The sequence below is a fragment of the Hibiscus syriacus genome, unplaced genomic scaffold (genome assembly GCF_006381635.1).
Source record: "Hibiscus syriacus cultivar Baekdansim isolate YM2019G1 unplaced genomic scaffold, ASM638163v2 tig00004111_pilon, whole genome shotgun sequence".
In the NCBI taxonomy this organism is placed as follows: Eukaryota; Viridiplantae; Streptophyta; class Magnoliopsida; order Malvales; family Malvaceae; genus Hibiscus; species Hibiscus syriacus.
In genome coordinates, this window is record NW_024062000.1 from 267307 (window position 1) to 279830 (window position 12524).

At 37.6% G+C, this 12524-nt stretch overlaps 1 pseudogene; it reads right to left on the reverse strand.

Annotated features, from left to right (window-relative positions):
- Positions 1-4113: 4113 nt before the first annotated feature.
- Positions 4114-10767, reverse strand: LOC120190424 (annotated as a pseudogene).
- Positions 10768-12524: the final 1757 nt, after the last annotated feature.

Consider the following 12524-nt stretch of genomic DNA (forward strand, 5'->3'; position numbering starts at 1 on the left):
TTTTTCCTCTATAGAGTCTCATTTATCCACAATGGGAGCTCAACAATTAGAGATTCTTCGGGAGATGCGTGCAAACAATGAATCAACCAACGCTCGTATCAATGAACTCACACACGAGATGGCCGCTATGCGAGCCCGTTTTCCTCCTACCGATCCGGATGCTTGATTTTATGTTTAGCTTTAAAACCTTGAACAAAATGAATATTGTTTCAACATTTTGATATGTTTGATTTTGTGGATTGTTGGATTTTGGATATATGAATGGTGTGAACTTATATGTTTGGTTTGTTTTATTCATTTTTGCATCATTTACATTATCATTAGCAATATGACCAATTTTGCCATATCACATTATTTATGAATATTGATTTATGAAACTAATGGCTAACCTCTCTTTTGATTATGATCTTAGCAGCTTAAGCTTATAATTAATAAATCAATTGTCTAAATGATTTACAAAACCTTGTTTTACAATGACTTTTTGATTTAACAAAAAGGGGGAGAAGAATTAAGTGTTAAAGTAAGGGGGAGTAATTTCTAATAATTTCTAATTTCAAAACTTGATTTCAAAAATCTTAAAATTACTAAAATGTTTGTTATATCAAAAAGGGGGAGATTGTTGAAACATTTTAATATTTCGATATAACAAATTAAGTTAAATGAATTTTAAGATTTTCCAAATGATTTTCTAAGTATATTCGATATAACTATTCGAATATCAAAACATTACTCCAAATATTTCAAAAATCATTTTTGATCCTTACTTAAGTGTAAAATTAAGTTTTAATCATAAAACAATTTCAAAATATTTTATAAAGTATTTCGAACCAATTCAAAGCCAAAAATTCCAGATTACTCAGAGGGAACCGATTCCCCCCCATAGGAGGAACCGATTCCCCCCTGAATGGTTTGGCTCCGAGATTTCCAGAATGCTCGGAGGGAACCGATTCCCCCCCAAGGGGGTACCGATTCCCCCTTGTTCAACGGTCGAAATATTTGAATTTTACACTTAGGGAACCGATTCCCTATGAGAGGGAACCGATTCCCCCCACTGTCCAAGCTGTTTTATTAAATGTTTTCACACTAAAACGGCTATAATATCTTCTCTAATTATCCCCAACGTTCAGAAGTGATCCAAGGTGTATTTAAGCAAGCTTAGAAGCCATTGATCAAAAAGAAGAAACATCAAGCAACTAGAATCAAGAGAGAATCAAAGAGAAAGCATCAAACCTCAAGTTTGAGCATTTCAAGCCCATTTTCATTCAATATTCATTTTGCTTTCAAGAACACTTTTTGTGCTCAATTGTATTCATCTTTGAGTGTTCTTTTCTTTGTTCTAGAATTGTGCAAACATCTTACCTTGTGAGGTTTTCTTGTAAGTTTGCAAATTTGTAATCTTCTCTTTGAGAAAAGAGTGTTCTCAAGAGTTGGGGTATACTCTTGAGGAAATTGTAAGGTTATCTCTTTGGCCTCAAAAGAAAGAACAAATTAGTGAATTTGTTGGAAAATCCTTAGTGTGGATAGCTAAGGTAGTGGACGTAGACTTTGTTTGAGAAAGTCGAACCACTGTAAATCGCTGTGCAATTGCTTTCAATTTTCTGCAAAAGCTTCCACAAAATTTTTATTGCCAATTCACCCCCCTCTTGGCCAATTTCGTCATTCGATTAACTCAACAGTGCTAATCCTTCCTTGACAGTAACCGACTCCCGAGCCCGACATATTTCTGGTAAGACGTAGATCAGGTAAGAAATAGGGTATCCGATCAACCCATTTATCTTTAAATAAATGATCGGTGGCGACTCCAATCCACATTTTTCAAGTCGAAGCCCAATTCCGGGGCCCAACCGAAAGACGGTTGCGACAAGGAAAAGTTTAAAAAAAAGAGAAATTGAATTTCATATGATCTAAAACTATAATATGAAAGTTGATTAATTAAATTAAAATTTTTAAATTTTAAAAATCAAAATTGGAATTAGAATAAAATTGAGTAGTGAAACTTATAATTTATCCTTTTGTAACACCTTAATTTGTTTCGACTCGAAGTTTGAAAAATGAAGGTGTTGCACGAAATCAACTAAGTGACTAATCATTTTTTAAACCACTCATCATATTTAACATCCAAATCATAGTTAAAAATATAAGTAAATCAAGTTTTACAAACGAGGAGCTCCCAAATACACCATCTCAAAATAATAATAACAAGTATATCAAAATAGAGTTACAACTCGAAATCATATAAGGTTAATGACTAGTACATGCCTACTAAAATATACTCAAGACGTACTCTGATGCTTCAATTGATATGAAAATACGAACTCGGTGATAATCTCCTTAAGCGTCCACCTAAGAACCTGTGCATGAAAACACATTTTGAATGCTGAGCTCACAAGCTCAATATCACACAAATAACTCTACCATACTATATGCATTCATCATATTGGCATGCTAGCAAGTATAGTCATAAACACACAAGAACATCGACATATAATTATGGGTAGGCATCATGGTGCAGTGTAGGATCACACAACATCTGAAACTCACACCTCTCTAGCCTACCAAAGGTACCCTAGATAAGACCCGAGTCACATTGCATTAGAATCTTAATCTAGAAAGGCCTTCATTGCCTAGTATCTAGGGTGAGATCCGGGGTCACACAACATCGAAAACGTACACCCAGTTAGTCTACTCCTCAAGAGTACTCTAGATGCCTCTGGATCCCACAACATCAGAGCTACGCCAGACTAGAAATTTTAGCGTCTTGGCACTGAATTGGATATATCCAAATATTTTTCTAACAAACAAGACGATCGTGTATACACACAAGTAACTCAGGTGTCCTCATTATTTCCCGAGCGTCAAACAGAAGCATAAGTTTTATAGCATATTATCTTATAATGTGTTTATGCCTTTCACACAATTTATCCAAAGTTTCCATTGGTAAGCATTATTGAGAGGATTTGGCGACCCCATACCCCTTCCCGAGTCCTTAACTAAAACAATGCTTCTTGTCCATTTCAGTCCAATGGTATTGATATTAAGCCCCTATAGTATGGATACTAACCCTTGCGTATCGGTACTTACCCTTAGTACCAATACCATTTTTACATTCGATGTTTTGCAAACGCCCTAAAGTATCGATACCCTCATGCGAGAATATCGGTACTGAATTTACATTCGATATTTGAAAAATTAAATCTTTTTTATGGTATCAATAGTATCCCGAGTACCGATACCAGATTTGGTTATTGGAATTTGATACTTAACAATGTTATCGATACCATATCCTCAGTATCAATATCCAAAGAATAATATTGATACTCTATGAGTAAAGTATCAATACTACCCAGTAAAAAATCCTTTATTTTAGCTATCTAAAGAACAATATTGATATTGTTCATCTAGTATTGATACTCAAACTCATAAATACCCAGTTTTCCACGAAAATATTACACCTACTCATCCCCAACGTACTCCTAAAACCCTCAAATGTTACATAAAACTTATGAGAAAATAAAGGGATCATATAGTGTTTTTTCATGCATGAATAACTTAAAAATCCATCTAAAGTATGTTCACACAAAATGTATTTATATGCTTCATGCATTCATACAAGTAAAGCAAACACATAGGACGATCTACAAGCGGAACAGAAGAGTTAGAAGTGTGTTATCTTACTCCTAAGTTGCTGGTAAACAATCACAACTTAACCGAACACAAGCTTCACTTTACCATTGTTTTGGAGCTTTCTCCCACCTCTTTTACTTATCATAGAACAAGAAATAAATTACTAACTTCCCTAGGAACTTAAGAAGAAATTAAGAAGACTTCCTAAGGTTCAAATTCAACCCAAACGAGTTGGTTTCACCAAGGTTTTTAAAACTCCACTAAGCCCCAACCATATCTACCATGGCCAAAACATTAAAAAGATAGTTTGAATGAAAGCTCATGGAGTGATGATTACTCTTCTTACCTTGAATTACGTTATGATGCATCCATCAACTCATATTACCGAAGGTCTAATTAAGTGATGGATGCGTCATTGATAGACCATGGCGTTGATTGACTGGTACATTGATCAAATCCAAGCCCCTTCTAGGCATCCTCCCATCTGTTCTACTGTGAAGGACATGCTAGCTTTTCAGGCACTGCCAGTGTGACAGAGTAACTATTAAGCAAGAGAACAACGGTAGCCATCGTCAGCCGGATCTTCTTCAACACATAATAATCCGAGTTGAACGCATCTGACAACTTCGTTTCTGGAGTAATTATCCCTCAGAACAGGGTTCAACAATTCTTGGGGTCTCTCATCTTTCCATAGTTTCCAAGCCTGCATTGGTTCATCAAAGATTCAATAGGTTCTCAGTAAGGGTATTTGAACAAACAGGGCCAGAAGAATTATACCCACGTAGCTAATGAGGTCCTCAGTAGCTTCTGTTTGGTAGAAGTTACTGTTCCTTTGGCCAGTTATGATTTCTAGTACTAAAACACCAAAACTGTACACATCCGATTCCCCAGAAAACTGACCCCGCATTGCATATTCTGGAGACATATAGCCACTGTTTCGAACCAGTAAAGATGTTAGCGCAATGGAGGTGTTTGGCCATTCAACTATTAGGCTGCAATATGAAGAGAAGTCATGACTTACTAGGTTCCAACAACTCTTCTAGTGGTTCCTTGAGTTTGATAGACTCCGAAAATCCTTGCCATGCCGAAATCCCATATTTTGGGGTTCGTGTCTCCGTCTAACAACACATTGCTGGCCTTAAGATCACGGTGGATGATTCTAAGCCGAGAATCCCGGTGCAGATAAAGAATTCCGCGAGCAATCCCAACGATGATCTTGTATCGCCTCGACCAGTCCAGTTGTCCTTCTTTTGCAGGATCTAAAACAAAATAAGCATTTGTGTTTTACTAGAGCAGCCTTTAAAACCAGTTCAAATCAGGGTCTTGCGAAGTTTGTGACTGTTGAAAATTAAAGAACAAGTTGGGCTGCTAAGTAGCAGCCGGCTGCTAAAACAAATTGGGGAGGGGGGCTGCCCAAAATATTTTTATTTTTAATTACAATATTAGTCCCTAAGTTTTAACTATAAATACCCTAGCTCATTTAGCTTCAAAATCATCCCAAAATCTTCTAGTTCTCTCTCAAGTGTGTTGTGTAAACACCTGTAAATTTTCTCTTAGTAAAAGATCTGCAGCAGTCCGGAGACGTAAGCATAAATTGGCTGAACTCCGTTATCAAATTTCGGGTATTATTTTTCCGCTTTTATTTCGCATTCTCACTAATCTGGTTATAGGGAAATTACTTGTACTTGGTTTATTTCCTAACAACTGGTAATCAGAGCTTTTGGTTGTGAATTTTGTCAATTTTCTGCGAGGTTACTATTCATTACTATTCACGTGAATAGTGAATTTCGTGAATAGTGAAATTCGGTCGGCGATACGAGTTTGTCGACGGAGGTGTTCTAATACACGGCGGTTCGCAGAAATTGTCAGAAACGATCCAAACGAAGCCAGATTCGAGTGGGAGCGATGGCTGCAGACGAAGGGAAGGTGAAAATTGAAAAGTTCGATGGTGCGGACTTTGGCTTTTGGAAAATGCAGATCGAAGATTTTCTGTACCAGAAAAATCTATATCAACCCCTCTCAGGAAAGCAACCAGAGGGCATGAAGGATGAAGATTGGGCTCTTCTCGACAGACAAGCCCTCGGAGTTATCCGACTGACGTTATCCCGAAATGTTGCTTTCAACATAGCAAAGGAAAAGACCACGGCAGGTCTTATGGCAGCTCTCTCCAGTATGTATGAGAAGCCATCGGCCTCAAACAAAGTTCACTTGATGAGACGATTATTCAATTTGCGGATGACGGAAGGGGCATCAGTGGCTCAACACCTGAATGAACTCAACACAATCACAACCCAGTTGAGTTCTGTAGAAATTGAATTCGATGATGAAGTTCGAGCTTTAATTCTCTTATCATCTCTACCAGACAGTTGGAATGCTACTGTTACAGCAGTTAGCAGCTCGTCGGGAAATAGTAAATTGAAATTCGACGATGTTCGGGATCTGGTACTGAGCGAAGAAATTCGACGGAGAGAATCGGGTGAAGCATCAACCTCCTCAGCCTTGCACACGGAGTCCAGAGGGAGAACTTCAGAAAGAAATTCAAATCGTGGCAGATCCAAATCCAGACGGGAAAAATCCAGAACGGGAAAGAAAGATTTTACCTGTTATAATTGTGGCAAGAAAGGTCACTTTAAAAGAGATTGCCGAGCACTGAAGAAAGATACCGGTGCACAGGAATCTGCCAACATGACAGAGGAGACAGGTGATGCCATGATTCTAAGCGTCAACAGTCCGATTGAATCATGGATCTTGGATTCAGGGGCATCTTTCCACTCCACGTCATGCCAAGAAATCATGGAGAACTATGTCAGTGGTGATTTTGGGAAGGTTCATCTTGCTGATGATGAAACCTTGAAGATCGTCGGAAAAGGAGACATCCGACTAAAGCTGCCAAACCAGACCACCTGGAAGCTGACAGGAGTGAGACATATTCCTGGTCTCAAAAGAAATTTGATTTCTGTAGGACAACTTGATGGAGAAGGATACAATACAACCTTTTCAGGCTGTGAATGGAAGATTACCAAAGGAGCACTCGTCATTGCTCGTGGTAAGAAGACTGGTACTCTCTATGTAACCTCAAATTTAGAGAATATCATTGCAGTAGCAGATGCTGATGGAAAATCAAACCTATGGCACCAAAGGCTTGGCCATATGAGCGAGAAAGGAATGAAGATACTTCTGTCAAAAGGGAAGCTGCCGGATCTAAAGAATGTGGATGTCGGACTATGCGAGGACTGCATCTTTGGAAAACAAAAGAAAGTCAGTTTTGCAAAGATTGGCAAGGCACCCAAGGTAGAAAGGTTAGAATTGATTCATACTGATGTATGGGGACCATCCCCAGTTCCATCTCTTGCAGGCTCACTATATTATGTCACCTTCATCGATGATTCAACAAGGAAGGTGTGGGTTTATTTTCTGAAGAAGAAATCAGAAGTCTTTGATACCTTCAGAAAATGGAAGGCCATGGTGGAAAATGAGACTGGTTTGAAAGTCAAGAGGTTGAGGTCTGACAATGGAGGAGAGTACAGAGATAGTAGATTCAGAGATTTCTGCGCAAACAATGGGATTAAGATGGAGAAAACAGTTCCCATAACACCGCAGCAGAATGGCGTAGCAGAGCGCATGAACAGAACTCTGAATGAACGTGCTAGAAGCATGAGGATACATGCCGGATTGCCCAAATTTCTATGGGCTGAAGCTATCAACACTGCAGCTTACCTGATCAACCGTGGGCCCTCTGTTCCTTTGGATGGCGGAATACCAGAGGAAGCTTGGAGCAAGAAAGAAATAAACCTTTCATACTTAAGAGTGTTTGGTTGTATTTCTTATGTACACATAGACTCTGCTGAAAGAAGTAAACTTGATGCTAAGTCCAACAAATGTGCCTTTGTTGGTTATGGCGGTGATGAGTTCGGTTACCGGTTTGGGACTACGAAAATCGAAAGATCATCAGAAGCAGAGACGTCATTTTCAATGAAAATGTGATGTACAAAGACAGGTCAACCGCAGAATCAAGTAATACCGAGGCTGAAACAAAGGAATTTGCTGAGTTCGAGGAGATTTCTGAAATGATGTTCAGATCAGTCCTGAAGCAGTTCAAGAGGAAGAACCAGGCACACCAGAACTGAGACGCTCCTCCAGAATTCCTAAACCAACCCAACGGTATTCACCTTCTTTACACTACTTGTTGCTGACTGACAATGGTGAACCAGAGTGTTATGATGAAGCAATGCAAGTGGAGGATTCAGTCAAGTGGGAGTCTTCCATGAAAGATGAGATGGACTCGCTTATGTCAAATCAGACGTGGGAATTAGCTGAATTACCACCAGGCAAGAGAGCGCTCCATAACAAGTGGATTTACAGGATCAAAGAAGAGCACGATGGGAGCAAACGTTACAAAGCAAGATTGGTTGTCAAAGGCTTTCAGCAAAAAGAAGGTATTGATTACAATGAAATTTTCTCTCCAGTCGTGAAACTGTCTACAATCAGACTGGTGTTGAAAATTGTAGCTGCAGAAAATTTACATCTTGAGCAGTTAGATGTAAAGACAGCTTTCCTTCATGGTGATTTGGAGGAAGAAATCTATATGAGGCAGCCAGAAGGCTTCATAGAGGCAGGCAAGAAAAACCTGGTATGCAGGTTGAAGAAGAGCTTGTATGGTTTAAAACAAGCTCCTAGACAGTGGTACAAGAAGTTCGATAGTTTCATGGGTAGCAGTGGTTTTACCAGATGCCAAGCAGATCATTGTTGCTACATCAAGAGGTTCGACAACAGCTTCATTATTTTATTATTGTACGTTGATGACATGCTCGTTGCAGGCTCAGACATGCAAGAGATTATACACTTGAAGCAAAAATTGTCGAAGCAGTTTGCTATGAAGGATCTGGGCGCTGCAAAGCAGATTCTTGGGATGAGGATCAAGAGAGACACAAAGTCGGAGACTTTGATGTTATCACAGGCTGAGTACATCAACAAAGTACTCTCCAGGTTCAACATGCAAGATGTTAAACCAGTAAGTACACCTTTAGGTGTTCATTTCAGACTCTCCAAAGAACAGTCACCAAAGACGGAGGAAGAACGTGCACACATGGTGAAGGTGCCGTATGCCTCAGCAATTGGAAGTCTGATGTATGCCATGGTTTGTACCAGACCAGATATTGCTCAAGCAGTGGGAGCTGTTAGCAGGTACATGAATAATCCAGGCAAAATACACTGGGAAGCAGTTAAATGGATCCTCAGATATCTGCGAGGTACCACAAACAAAGCACTTTGTTTCAAAGGTGGAGATACGATACTGACAGGCTATGTAGATGCTGACTTAGCTGGAAATGTTGACATCAGAAGAAGCACTACAGGGTATGTCTATACTCTAGGAGGAACCGCAGTGAGTTGGGTTTCTCAACTACAGAAGATAGTTGCTCTCTCTACAACCGAAGCAGAATATGTCGCTGTTACGGAAGCCAGCAAAGAGATGGTCTGGCTCCAGAGTTTCTTGAATGAGTTAGGCAAGAAACAAGAAAACAATGTCTTGTATTGCGACAGTCAAAGTGCTATCCATCTAGCGAAGAATCCGTCTTTTCATTCCAGGACGAAGCACATACAATTGCGATATCATTTTATCCGGTCTCTTCTGGAAGATGGGATTTTGAAACTTGAAAAGATCAGTGGAGCTCAAAATCCAGCAGACATGTTAACAAAGACGGTAACTACGGACAAACTGAAGTTGTGTTCAGCTTCAGTTGGCATGCTAGAATAAAAGACCAGAAATACTGCTGCATCGATCGAGGTGTGAAGACAGATTGAAATCAGTCTTCAAGTGGGAGATTGTTGAAAATTAAAGAACAAGTTGGGCTGCTAAGTAGCAGCCGGCTGCTAAAACAAATTGGGGAGGGGGGCTGCCCAAAATATTTTTATTTTTAATTACAATATTAGTCCCTAAGTTTTAACTATAAATACCCTAGCTCATTTAGCTTCAAAATCATCCCAAAATCTTCTAGTTCTCTCTCAAGTGTGTTGTGTAAACACCTGTAAATTTTCTCTTAGTAAAAGATCTGCAGCAGCCCGGAGACGTAAGCATAAATTGGCTGAACTCCGTTATCAAATTTCGGGTATTATTTTTCCGCTTTTATTTCGCATTCTCACTAATCTGGTTATAGGGAAATTACTTGTACTTGGTTTATTTCCTAACAGTGACAAGATACCGAAAACAAAGTAGTCCAGGCTCTTGTTGGGCACATATTCATATACTAGTATCTTTTCTTCTCCTTCCAAGCAAAATCCCAATAGTCTCACCGGATTTCTATGTTGAAGCTTAGCTACCAATACGACTTCGTTTTTAAATTCCTCTGCACCTTGTCCTGAACCTCTTGATAACCTTTTAACGGCTATCTCTTGTTTGTTAGGAAGAATACCCTGAGAATATAAAAACCAGTAACGTGGAGTTGAATCGAGTTTTAAAATTTTTGGATCATTTTGAGTTTAAATTGTTTAGGTTTGAGGCTCGACTTTTCAGGTTGAGTCATTATTGATTTAGATCAAATCATTTATTTGTTTCATATCAATTTAGGTTCAGTTTAGTTTCGAATTCAGATCAATTACAATTTGGATTAATGGATTCATGTTGTTAGGTTCAAGTTAGAATACAAAGGAAGTAAACAATACCTTGTAAACCACACCAAAACCACCTTCGCCTAATTATCACAATCCATGCTTGACAAATCCGGTGTACACTGGCCGAGGGTGTACAGATTTAGAGCACTTCAAAAATTGGCCTCTTCCTTTCGAGTCGCAATTTTTTTAGCACCCGGCGGTGATGCGTTCGCGGCCTCGGTTGCTGTTTCATTGATCACCGCTTGCAATTGCCGATTGAAACGGTTCAGGTCGGTGACATTTTGAGTGTTGGCCTAGGTAAATGTAGGAGCTTCAGCCACACGGGAAAATATATTTTGATTCGAGTACCGTAGGAGGCACTCGTCGTACCAAACCACCGCCGTTATTTAAACGGGACAACGTTGAGAAACGTCATCGACTGCAAAGGTGACACACACTCGGCAGACGGTGGAAGATAAAACCCCACGGGCCGTACACCTTGTCAGCACCACCGCCCGAGGTTGTGTTGTAGAAACCATTTCCAACGGCTGCCATTAGACGACAGCTAAGACAATAAACTATCGCGGTTGGCTCGGTAGGTGCTGTTTAAGGGGAAAGTGGTGGTGTTGGGACAAACGTGGTTTCAGTTGCAGGGCTGAGCAAGGAAATGACTGTTATTAACAACAACAGGGTGATCAAGTCTGTGAAGATACCCATTTTTTTTTCACTTACCAAGAAAAAAAGTATCTTTATTTCAGCTTGGAATATCATGAACAAGTGAAAATTATGAGTTTATATGGGTGGTTTGTGTTCGCCATTGAAGGTTAGTGAAAATAATATACATTGTGATATATCTTTAGTGATCGTAAATGTTTATCAATACAAGAGAATTGATTTATCATTCATCAACAAAATAACTAAATAAACATCAATTAGAAGTAATAAAAAAGAATTTTTTTTATAAAATTAGAGAAAACTGTAGGAAAAGAACATTCTCTATTCTTATTAAAAAGAAAAAAGTAATCCGAAAATTCAAATATACTAAAAAAATTTAAATATATTGAAAAAAAAGAGATAATATGGTTAGCTAAACTCCAACACGCCACCCTTTTGGGCAAACAAAAGAGAAACGGATAAAGTAGGCAAATCGTCCCTCAATTATATATTTTTTTATTGAATTCTTCGACTATTAAAAGTTACAAAATAATCATTTTATTATAGAGTGTTGCTTTGTTGAGTCCCCCAATTATTCATATATTCCAAATTCATCATTTTAAGTTAAAATTGACAGTACTCTGAGCTATACGTTAACATATTGACTGAAATATGTTAAAATTTATTCTAGAATCTCAAACGACTATGATATCTCAGTCAACATGTTAACTTTCAGCTCAGACGATCATCAATTTTTTTTTATCAAAAAAAGACGAGTTTGGAACATATAAATAGTCGAGTGACAATTTTTCTAAATTTCAATAGTCGAAGGACTCAATAAAATAACATTATATAGTCAACTGACCATTTTATAATTTTTAATAATCGAGACTTACCAAAACAATATCCTATAATCGAGAAATCATTTGTGTACTTTATCCGAGAAAAAAATAGGAAGATAATCCCCATCACGTTTGCTGGAAGAAATATGTGCAGAATTTAAGACATTTGAATAATGTGGTTTAGTTTCCATGGTGACCTTTTAACGCATAGCCAACCTAGCTGCCTTAATTGGATTATGGCGTGCATTACTGTACGAGTTTTAATTTCTAGATATATACTTTTCTAAAAAAATTATATATATATATTATTCTTTGAAATTTAATTGGTTTATTTTATTATAAAATGTTTTTTCAATAAAACCTAAATTCTGTGTTGAATTTTCGTGACAGAGAAATTATGGTTTACAACATAAGTTTGCTAAACTGATCGAATTTGCTTTTGTTATACAAATCCGAAAGAGTAATTAAATTTTTATATTTTATTGTTAGAATTTATAGTTTATATTTTATTTAATTTGGTTTTAAAAAATTGCAGTACAACCTGTTTGATAAAAAAAACAAAATTAAAAGAAAAAAAATGAAGATTTATATTTAGAAACTCTCATTAGTTTTTTTTATATTAAAAACATGAATTTATATTGAGATTAGGGTTATTTATTAAGTCTTAGAAACCCATTTTTTTATAATGATTTTTTTTCTTATTTCCTGTGATTTTATATTCTTTGAGTGCTTTTCAAAGTAAACATATTGGTCTCATTTGTATTTTTTTATCGTTATTCTTTATATAACTCGTAACATTTATAAAATATAAATCGA